Source organism: Ursus maritimus, unplaced genomic scaffold, assembly GCF_017311325.1.
Source record: "Ursus maritimus isolate PB19 unplaced genomic scaffold, ASM1731132v1 scaffold_2, whole genome shotgun sequence".
In the NCBI taxonomy this organism is placed as follows: Eukaryota; Metazoa; Chordata; class Mammalia; order Carnivora; family Ursidae; genus Ursus; species Ursus maritimus.
The window spans coordinates 50,580,006-50,588,790 of record NW_024424452.1 but is presented as its reverse complement, the minus strand read 5'-3'; the positions used below and the strand labels follow the sequence as shown (position 1 = coordinate 50,588,790).

At 47.4% G+C, this 8,785-nt stretch overlaps 1 long non-coding RNA gene across 1 annotated transcript; it reads left to right on the top strand.

Annotated features, from left to right (window-relative positions):
* Positions 1-593: 593 nt before the first annotated feature.
* Positions 594-8,559, top strand: LOC121103686. The gene is made up of 2 exons (XR_005835875.1): positions 594-670; positions 7,718-8,559. It is a non-coding gene; the product is annotated as an uncharacterized LOC121103686 (long non-coding RNA).
* The last annotated feature ends 226 nt before the right edge of the window (positions 8,560-8,785 follow it).

Genomic DNA, 8,785 nt, shown 5'->3' with positions numbered 1-8,785 from the left:
GAGGCATCGCCGTCCGTTTTGAGCAGTCAAGGGCAGGACTGACTTCTGTGTTAGCAGTGCCCCACGGGGAGGGACTGTCATCAGCCCATTCCGCTGATGAGGCTGAAGCAGAGAAGGTGAGGATCCCAACCCCCACTCACAGCACTAGGGAACGTGACTCCCCATCCTAGCGGCCCCGCTCCCCGCCATCCCACCCCGCAGTTACGTGTCCATGTCCTGGCTGCTTGCTTGCGTGAGGCCTCACTCCCACCCCTGGAACGTAGGCTCCACGACAGCAGGAACTGTGCGGTGCCTTATGCGACGCCTATAATGTAGCAGGAGTTCAGGGAACTTTTGTGGATGAGCGGTCAGACATCCCAGAGGGCGCGAGCAGGTGTGCTGGGTGATGACTCTGGAAGGCTCAGCACTCGGGGTTTCCTGGGGAATTCCTGGGATGCGAAGCCAGCCTGAGGTCACATATGTGGGGCTCTGCGTGGCACCTCTCCCTACCCCACCAAGGCATATTTCTTGGAGAGTCAGAGAGGGCGCTTGGCTGTGTGCTATCTTTCATTTATCAATGTCTTCCTTCTTTCACAGGCTCAGTCACTCACAGCTGTCCAGCAGGTGTGCCCCGAGCATTATTCTGTGCCTGACACTGGGCTGGGATGGCCCGCTGGTGACCGACATTGAGGTGCCTGACCCTATGGACTTGGGGAGAGGGTGAATGAAGGGGAAACTTTGGATGGGTTCTTCATACAGGGTGAGGGAGAGGTGTTGGGGTCCGTTCCACGGTGAAAAGTCTCCCTGAGCGGCAGTGGGGACAGGGTAGGCCTGGGGTGGGCATTGCTGAAGTGAGGAGGGGAGGCAGAGCCTATAGTGTGGGCCATGAGAGGGAGAGGGCTCCCAGCTGAGAAAGCAAGAGGGACTGGACTTGCCAAGGTCGGGGTAGGGGTGAGGGAAAGAGAGGAATCAATGAATTCTCTCAGATTCTGGCCTGAACAACAGGGAAGGCACCGGCTGGGGGGAGAAGCATAAGAATGCCAAAAGTCTTTGGAGTTCAAGGCCAAGACCGCTGTTTATTTGTTTAGTTGCTACAATGCCTCTTTGCTGAGCCAGAAAATACAATGTGCAAGGCCAGGCCCCAGGGTTTTCTGCCGCAGCCCGGGCATTTCCCGCAACGTTGTTGTCATTTCTACACTGGGACCCGGGGAGTCATGTGACCTGCCCAGTCCCTGACCTTGGCCTCCTGGGGCAGGCAGGGACTTATTGTACACACTCTCCCTGCTGGTATTCCGGAATGTTGGAGGAGAAGTGAAGGGAACAGCTGACTTAAGGTTTGTGGGCCTGACGTTGTGGCCTGTGAATATCACAGGGGATCAACAAAAAACATCACAGCCTCTGAGTATCAGGCAGAGAGTCCGTAAAAGCTGGGAGCACTACCACGCATGGCTACGAGTGCTCTGGTGCTTACACTTTGACCACATCTCTCAGTCAAGTGGGGGCTCTCATTCAAGGGAAGGGGGCAGAGCACTGAAACAAGAGAGCCACAGGCCCCGAATGGGCCAAGTCACCAAACCAGGGCTTACTAACCAATCTAATTGCAGTTTCAACCTTCCCCAGACATGTAAGTCTTAACACTCAGTTCGGAATTTCCTGATCAGTGCCAAAGGGAATCTGTCACACGGGTCTTCTCTGTCTCCCAAAGGAAGAGGAAGTAGTCTGAGTGACAAGACCCCCTGCCCTTTCCCCGTGGGAAGGTGGTCTTGATATTGCCTGGGGTAGACCTTTTTCTTAATATAACTCCTTGTCCCGCCCTCTGCGATTCCTATAAAAACCTTCCATTTTGGAGGTGGTACGTAAATACACAATGGAATATTACTCAGCCGTCCAAAAGAATGAAATCTTGCCATTTGCAACGACATGGATGGAACTAGAGGGTATTTTGCGAAGTGAAATAACTCAGAGAAAGACAATTATCATATGATCTCACTCATATGTGGACTTTAGGAAACAAAACGAATGTGTGGGAAGGGGAAAAAAAGAGAAGAGAGAGGGAGAGGCAAACCATAAGAGGCTTTACAAATTTTTATTATTTTTTTATTTTTTAAAAGATTTTATTTATCAGAGAGGGAGAGAGGGAAAGCACAACAGGGAAAGCAGCAGGGGGAGGGAGAAGCAGGCTCCCTGCTGAGCAAGGATCCCAGTGTGGGACTCATCCCAGGACCCTGGGATGATGACCTGAGTTGAGGGAGATGCCCAACTGACCAAGCCACCCAGGCATCCCCCAATTTCTTTTTTTTAAAGATTTATTTAGAGAGAGAGAGAGTGAAGGGAGGGACAGAGAGAGAGAGAGAATCTCAAGCAACTCCTTGCTGAGCCCACAGCCCTACATGGGCCTTGATCCCATGACCCTGAGGTCATGACCTCAGCTGAAACCATAGGTTGGATGCTCAACTGACTGAGCCACCCAGGTGTCCCAAGAGACTCTTAACTATAGGGAACAAAAGGAGGGTTGATGGGGGGTGGGCTAGATGGGTGATGGGTATTAAGGAGGGCACTTGATAGGATGAGCACTGGGTGTTGTACGTAAGTGATGAATCACTAAATTCTACTGCTAAAACCTATATTACACTACATGTTAACTTAACTAGAATTTAAATAAAAATTGGAAAGAAAAAAAGAAAAACAAAAACTTTCCATTTTGTACGCCTCCTCAGACCTCCCCCACCTCCCAACTTGCTAGATGGGAGGCTGCCCGATTCATGAATTGCTTAATAGAGCCAACTAGATGTGAAAATTTATTTGTTGAATTTTGTTTTTTTACAAAGGACAGCGGAGGAATTTCTACTTGTTTTACTTTAACTCTTAGAATCTTGTTTATAAATTAAGGCTTATAAAATCTACTATGGGTTTCATGAGAACTCAAAGAGATAATGGTTAGAAAAACATCCCACTCATGGAAGTCACTTAATGTTTGCTCCAATATGTTTTAAAATTTCCGCCTTGTGGTCTACTCATAGAGTATGTGCGTAAGTTTGATGATTGGCGAAAATATTCTTGTTAACCTTAATCCCTTAGTAACTAATGTTGGAAAATGGATAAAGGGGAAGAGAAGAGGGGTCGATTTTGACGTTTCTCTTCTGCATCCTTATGGGTTTTTAGAATATTCTCATTTTTTAAAAAAGATTATTTATTTGACAGAGAGAGAGAGCGTGCATGCATAAGACAAGGGGGCGAGGGGGTGGGGGATGGCAAGGGCAGAGGGAGAAGCAGGCTCCCCACTGAGCAGGGAGCCCAACACAAGGCCCCATCCCAAGACTCCAGGATCATGACCTGAGCCAAAGGCAGACGCTTCACCGACTGAGCCACCCAGGCATCCCTAGAATGTTCTCATTAATAGTCCTAATGATGCAGGGTTGTTGAGTACAAGGGTCAAGAAAGAATTCTTGAGACGTTTTATGGTGCAGAAAAGTCCTTTTATTATTGCGCGGGGACAGGACGCATGGGCAGAGAGAGCTGTACTGTGATTGTGAGGTGGGACTGATTATATATTTTGAAGTTGGGTGGTAGAGAGAATAGAAGTCTCTAAAGGTATTTCTGTATGTCAAAGAAGGCAGGATCCTGGGCGTCTGGCTATTGTCGAGCTAAGGTTGCTTTTAGTTTCTAGCAAAGCAAGCATTCACATTAAGACAGCTATGAGTTCCTTGAGGAATGTCGCACTGCACGTCTCAGGTATTTATCCACGGGCTGCAAGTTGAAAGGAAATTTAATTTTATCTACATTTCTCTTGCTTTGTTCTCCTTATCGCTAATAATCGGCTAGAAAAGTCCCAGGCTCTAGACTTATGGGCTCCCAGTAGGACACTTGGAATCCACAAGGCTTTCCCCACAGAATATTAAAATCCTGAGGTACATACATCGCTATAAATATGAATGGGGAAAGTGGGTCCCTTTCTCCTTGTTCTTAAACATTAAAACAAATTGCAAGAACTCTGAACTGGAAGGAAATACCTAGAAGCAGTGTTTTTGGATTAGGAGAAAAAAGCAGGATGTGAGACGGAGTGTCATCATGACGGCTTTTCATTAGGGGAACTAGACAGAAGATGGGCTTTCAAGCCTTAAAAAAATAATTCTTCATCCAGCAAAAGGAAGGAAACAAGGTCTAGATGTGGCATAGGTAAAAACCCTCTCTTCTCCAACTGGGTATCTAACAGAGATTACCCCAAATCTGTTGGGGCATTTCCTGCTTACACAGTTCTCAGTAGCTCTCCTGGTACCACGGTGAGCTCCCCATTCAGAAGTATGGTTTTTGGGGGCCTTTCTCAACAAGGAAGGAATCTTTCTTTTGACTCCAGGCAAAAGTTATTTCTCCTTTCTTTGAATCTCCGTATCACTAGACTACGTCAACTTCCCACAGGGCCTTATTCACTTTTCACCTTATATTTATTTACTTGTAGATTTATTTATACTGTAAAAAAACAAACAAAAACAAAAAACCCCAAACAATCCCATAGGCCCAAGATGGAGTCACTTATGCCAGGCCAAGTCACCACCCGGAGCCTTTGTACCTAACCTCTTCGCAGTTTTAACCTTTTCCAGAAATGTAGTCTTAGTCAGAAATTTTCTGGTGAGCACGCATCTATAACGTGTCCCTTGGGTTCTCTCCATTGCCATCCCCACCCCAGGAAGAGAAGGTAATCTACCTACGAAACCCCCTGCTGTTCCCCTGAGGGAAGGTGACTTTGCCTGAGGCCCTCCTTTCTTTTGCTAATTGGCCTGTTCTGCTTCCACCTTTAAAGTCCTTCTGTTTTGTACAGCTTCCAGACTGATGTGCTGCCCCGTTCTTGAATCGCGTAATAAAGGCAATTAGATCTTCAAATTTACTAGGTTACATTTTGGTTTTTAACCATATGTATATTCTACCAACCAGATTGTAAGTTCTAGGGGGGGGAACCTCCGGGTTTGTTTTGTCAACGTAGGGAGTCTTGCACGTAATAATGCTCTGTCATAATTCATACGTGTCAGGATTACTCAGTTTGTGGGGGGCAGGCACGACTAGAAACCTAAGTGCAGGGAAGATCGAGAGGCGTAGGGTGGGGCCGGGCATTACTAAATCTGCTTGTCCCCCATTCTGGTTATTGAAGGAGAGACAGAAAGGAAAACGTTTTCACACTGTCAAAGGTCCCAGTGGTTTATCCAAAATAGGAGGGTTTAGGGCACCTGGGTGGCTCAGTTGGTGAGGCACATGATCTCAGGGTCCTGGGATCGAATCGTCGGCAGGCTCCCTGCTCAGCGGGGAGCCTGCTTCTCCCTCTGCCTGCTGCTCCCCCTGGTTTACGCTCACTCTCCCTCTCAAATAAATAAATAAATAAATAAAACAAAACAAAGCAAGAGAGTTTATTTGGTTTTCCATTTGTCGTGAAAAATTTCAAATAATAGCAATTGTGGAGTTTGGTTATGAAGTAGTGTTTTCCACCCAAGAGCATTCCTTCCTCAGAGCTGCTTTGTTAGAAGTTTAAATCTAAAATCAGCCAGGATTCCTTCTGTTAATGTCAACAGCTCTTTCAGCACACCATCCAGATGAAGTTGTTTCCTGTTGTGTTTCGCAGGAGGGTCAAGGATGGGCCCAGAAGGTCTCAGGTTGACCCCCAGCGTTCCTTTCTGTGCGTATAAAGCGTTGAGTTCCGGGTCCCTCCGCAGGATCCGTGAAAACAGACGGCTCTGGCTGCATTTCAACAGACAGAGTGCCGGGTGCGAGGTCTCTGCGACGTGGATGGGATTTCTATAGCAGGATGTGGTGAACCCAGTCTTTTTTATAAATTAGTCGATGCTATCAGCGTTCTGCTTCATTGTCTACTTTGACAAGAACATGAAATAAGGAAAGTTCTAGAGAAAGATGCCCCCCCCCCATTGCCTCATTCTCTCTGAGCCAAGTGCCCCCAGGTTCCTCTGACTTGACAAGCCTCAACCTTGGCCCATCAGGACTTGAACAAGCGGCAGCAGAGTTTGTAACAGCTCAGAGCTACGGCTCTGGGATGACCCTCGCTCCCCTTTAAGTGCCTGCTTGAGGAAACTCAAGGCGGCCAAAAGAATTTGCTGTATGTTCCAGCCAGCACCTGAAGACAGAGCCCCTGGCACGCCTCCGCATTTGTGGGCCCATGGGAGCCTAACTTGATAAGCTCCAGGTAGTGAACTCAGTGGGTTTCCTAGGGATCAAGCCCCTTTCCCACTCTGTTGTGATTTTTCACTTCTCTGACCAGCGCTCTGGCATTCTCTCCTTAACACTCCCACTCACCTCTGTGCAAACTGAAGTTGAGGTCAGTCATGCCCGACTCCTTTCCCTGTTGCAATAGTTGTTACTGACCAAAATCTGTCCTTACCAGTGTCCCTCGGTGTCCGATTTCGTCTAACATCTTTAGCAGTGTAAGTTCAGCTAAGACCATCCAAACAATCCCTTGATTGCTTGGGTATAGAATGGAAGGGGGTCAAAGGGTAGAAACCTCCATGTTGTGGTAAATAGGTTGTGGGGATGTCATGTACAGCATGGCGACTGTAGTCAACACGACTGTATCGTGTATTTGAAAGGTGCTCGGAGAGTACATCTTAAAGGTGTTCATCACAAGAAGGAAAAAAGTTGTGACTATACGAGGTGGTTGTTTTTTAATCTGAGGTGGTTGATGGTAACCTAACTTATTGTGATTTTTCACAATACATACATAAATCATCATGTTGTATACCGTAAATGAGTTCAATCTTGTATGTCAGTTATATCTTAATAGAACTGGGGATAAATGGGAGGGAAGGTACACATTGCTGGTGGGAAATGTAAAAGGGGGCAGCTGTTGTGGGCAACACCTAGACGGTTCCTCAGGACAGTTAAATGTAGAGTGACCATAGGACCCACCAGATTCCACTCCAGCATGTACATATGCAAGAGAATTGAAAACATATGTTCTCCCAAAATGTATACACAAATGTTGATAGCAAGTGATTTATAGCAGCATGATTTATGGACAAAATGTTGTCTATCCGTACAACGGAATATTATTCCTCCCAGGAGGGAAGGAAGGAGTAACACACATGACAACGGACATGGACCCTGAAAACCTTCTGCTAAATGAAGAAAACCAAACCCAGAAGCACGCGTTGTATGATTCCATTAATAGAGGATGTCAAAAACAAAACAAAACAATGAAGAAGAACAACCCAAAACCAGGATGTCCAGAATAGCCAAATCCATGAAGACAGAAAGCAGACTAGTGGTTGCCAGGGAATGGAGAGGGGGGAGGTATGGGACTTCTTTTGTGGTGATGGAAATGTTCTGGAATGAGGTAGAGGTAACGATTGCACAATACAGCAAAGATACTAAAACCCACTGGGCTGCACAATTCAAAATGGCGAGCTTTATGCTATTGAGTTGCATCTTAATTAAAAAAAGAACACGACTGTGCTTGCAACCCAAGAGTTGTAGCATCGATCACACCTGTGCCACTATTTTCTGGTCGTATTTACCAAGATGTTCAAGACTTTCGCAGTCGTGCAATAATAAATACATGGAATGAAAGGCATCCTGGGAAAGAGAGGTTGTTTTGGGGCTAACCACGGGTGATTAGTGCTTTGCCTAATCTTTTCTTGGAGCAGGGAGTGGAGAGAGCGAGGTTGGAGGGCAATGGCTTTCTAGGGGCTGGGATTGCGTTTGGAAAGGAAGCCCAAGCAAGGAGATTCTCTTCCCTTCCCAGATGGCTGTATCCTGTTGGAGCCTTCATCCTTCACTCTGACCAGGGAGCATGCTGCTCAGATGAAAAGCAAATCTTCCTACGGCAGCCAAAGAAAACAAACCCAGAGAAAAAGCAACCGAAAACAGAGAGGAGGTAGGACTCTGCATCCTGGCTGATAACATCCACAGAATCCAAGCCACAAAGACACGCGGCCGTGGCCACTGGGGGACCTGGGGGAGCTGGGGGACACCCAGGACCAGACTGGCCAGATGTGAGGAGGGCCCTGGTCCTCAGTGTCAGCGGCCCAACCCCACAGCTTTGCTCTTGCTATCAAAGGGACATCAGTATCCTTCCCGTATACAGGCAGAGGCCAACGAACTCCGCGGGTCATCTCTTTATTTATAAAAGATACACTGAGATTTCGCTGTGCCTGAGATACACAGATGGACCCCCAAGTCCCAGCCGGTGGAAGGCCACCTCACCAGGAGTGATGTGGGAAACAGGCAGAAGGAAATGTGGATAAAATTCGATGTCCGTTTAACCTGCAGCCCAGGGACAAGCCCTCGAGGCAGGCAGAGTATAATGTTCCTCCAGAGAGCTCCCAGGTATCTTCAAGTTAATGCCTTTGCTAGAGGGAAAAGCAACCTTAGTTTGACAATAGCACGGCCTCCTATATCCAGTGAGTTTTCTTCAGCAGATGAAAATCCTTTTGGAACTTCCCTTATCTTTACTCCCCCCCCCCCATATAATCAGTTGCCCCTCACAATTCCGGGACAGGGGGGAGCAGCAGGGAGCAGAAGGCAGCAGCAGCTTTTTCTGCCCACAGGTCCTGTCCCCGTGCCTTAATAAAACCATCATCTAGATGTCTCAAGAATTCTTTCTTGGCTCTGGACCCCCCACCAAACCTCACCTGTGTTCCAGAACATCGGAAGGACGTTTGCGGTGACAGACATCTCAACGTCTTTCTCATGGCCCCACCATTCCTTGCTCCCTTCTCTACCCATATGTTCTTGGCACCCTGTCTTCATGTGGGGCTTTTCTCTCTCCTCCTCTTCCTCTCCAGGAAGGAAAGTGTGAGGAAACCACCAC